Genomic DNA, 2867 nt, shown 5'->3' with positions numbered 1-2867 from the left:
ATCTATCTATCTATCTATCTATCTATCTATCTATCTATCTATCTATCTATCTATCTATCTATCTATCTATCTATCTATCTATCTATCTATCTATGCTGTTCATACATGCAAGTAAAAAATGTTTATAAACAGAATTTATGACAGCAGAATAATAATCACAGCTTGCTGAAGGTTTAACTGAATGTTGAAAGTTTATGTAAATGTCTTCATAATAAATGGATTGGACTAATTTTTACGCAGTGCTTTTTTATTCTACTGGAGCACTCAAACTGCTTTAAAGCACATATTAGCCAGTCCCAGAAGAACACTGGCATATGTAATAATCCAGTTATGATTACATGTTCTTATATGTTTTTTTCAGGCATGTTTATTTTGTCAGTAGAGAGCGAAAGCTTTTAGTCTGTGTAGACGAGCACTCCTCTGGGAAATCAAAACTGAACTGAGAGGTCTGTGACTGTAGTTTGTATTTTTCCACAATGTCAGGTAAGCCTAATATTTTGGCACTGGCCTGTGAGTTGAGATATCCAGTTTTTTTGTATTAAACATGCATTGGTTGTAAATAATAAATTAACATAAATGTGTAGAAGTGAGAAAAATGACAAAAGAGGTCAACTTTTCATAAATATTTCAGGGTAGCCTCATCATGTTCCACCATCTTTAGTCCATTTGACTACATGGTAGCGTCAAAGCCCTTCAAGAAGTAAGTCTTGCTGAGATGTAGCCGTGAGAAGAGAACAACAACTTTTGTTTGAGTGGTCAAAAGGACATTATTGTCACATTATTGTGTTGGTGGAGTGAGGAGCAAACAACACTATTTCTAGAAATGGTAAATGGACTCGTTCTTATATAACGCTGCTCTACTTCAGTGTCCTCTATACAACATGTCTCATTCACACACAGTCATGCAAACACTTTTTTCTAAGTCCTCTAACTGACATTCACACACTGACAAACACATCAGCAGCCGGTCGGTGTTCAGTATCTTGCCCAAGGATACTGTCAGAGGACATTATAACCTTTTACTCACTACTTGATTAGTCTTTTCACCAAGTACTTTTTTACTCTTATTTGAGTAACTTTTTTGAAGACTAATATTTTAATGTAATGCTACTCTTACTTGAGTACAATTTTTGGATACTCGACCCACCTCTGGATACTGTGGCATACAGACTGGAGCAGCCAGCGATCGAACCATCATCATTGTTATTAGTAGATGACCTCCTGCCACAACCTCCGCAAAGAAACCCATCATCTATTGGTCTTATAGCATCAGCTGGACTTGAGACATGACGTATCAGGGAAACTGGATATGTGAAATCATTGAAAGTGCCTTAAACGTATTATTTATAATGTGCAGCGGGGACATAGATGTACATGTAGATGTCACAGTCAAGGTAACAGCCTTCATGTAACATTACAAAAACGGATGACATGTCACATACCTTTCTGGCACGTTCTGGCTTCAGGATGCCTTAAGCACATTATTTTTGAATTCCAGTTGCCTAGATGATCAGCATCGCCACAGAAAACAATACACTTGTTTGTTTTTAATTTATTTCGATTGTGTGAACAATATACAGAAGTTCATTTAGCAACGACAAGAAGAAAACAATGCAATATAAAATAAAGTTAATACATTTCAACATTTCCCAATTGCTAGCCTCGGTAGCCGGGGATCAGTCCACCAGGGCCTCCGCTCCTGGCCGCGCTCGGCACACAATGCACCTGACCCCTATGGCGCCTCCTGCGGGTGGTGGGCCTACAGAGGATGGGCCCATGTACCTTTTTCGGGCTGCGCCCAGCCGGGCCCCATGGACTAAGGCCCAGCCACCAGACTGTTGCCCTCGGGCACCCTCCCTGGGCCTGGCTCCAGGCTGGCGCTCCGGTAACCATATCCCAGGCAGGGTGAACTTAGCCTTTCACTCATAGGGGTCTTCTGAATCACTCTTTGTCATGAGCAATGTCTTTGCCATGGGAGAACCTACCAAGGGGCAAAAGCCCCCGGACAACATAGCCCCTGGGATCCCTGGGACACACAAAACCCTCCACCACAATAAGGTAAGGTAAGAGATAGGGATAGGGTGAGGAGTTTGGCAATCCAGGAGGGGCTCCGAGTAGAGCCGCTGCTCCTCCACATCAAAAGGAGCCAGTTGAGGTGGTCAGGGCATGTGATAAGGATGCCTCCTGGGTGAGCTATTCCAGGCATGTCCCACCAGGAGGAGGCACAGGACATGCTTGAGAGATTATATCTCTTGGCTGGCCTAGGAACGCCTTGGTGTTCCCCCTGGACAAGCTGGACAAAGTGGCTGGGGAGAGGGAGGTCTGGGCTTCTCTGCTTAGGCTGCTGCCCCCGCGACCCGGCCCCAGAGAAGTGGTCAAGAAGAAGATGGATGGATGGATGGATGGATGGATGGATGGATGGATGGATGGATGGATGGATGGATGGATGGATGGGCATTCGAACATTGCTTCACCTGTTCAGATTCAGTTACATATGGAAAAGGAGTGGGAAGAAGTGACACTTATTTAACCCCACCCCTTCACCATGAGTTATCTCCCTGCTGTTACAGAATTTCTATTTACAGTTCTTTGAGTGCCATGTTTCTTTCTGCTGCAGCACATATCTAATGACAGACAGGCTGCTAATATCAAAGAGAGCTGGTTTAATTAACCACCTAAGTTACCATTAAGTAGACACCACAGTATTCACTGCTGTTGGCACATTGATGACATGCAATGCCAAACTTTCAGACGTGTTATAACAAGATGTTGCTGATTAAAAGTCAAGAGATTAGCAAATTAAAAGGTTAACGTGTCACTAACCTGCCACGCCCTGTCAGGTTAGTGAGAGCGAGGCTAAGCAGCAG

Source organism: Pundamilia nyererei, unplaced genomic scaffold (genome assembly GCF_000239375.1).
Source record: "Pundamilia nyererei isolate P.nyererei 1_Seehausen unplaced genomic scaffold, PunNye1.0 scaffold00200, whole genome shotgun sequence".
Classification (NCBI taxonomy): domain Eukaryota; kingdom Metazoa; phylum Chordata; class Actinopteri; order Cichliformes; family Cichlidae; genus Pundamilia; species Pundamilia nyererei.
Note: the sequence above shows the minus strand (reverse complement) of the source record.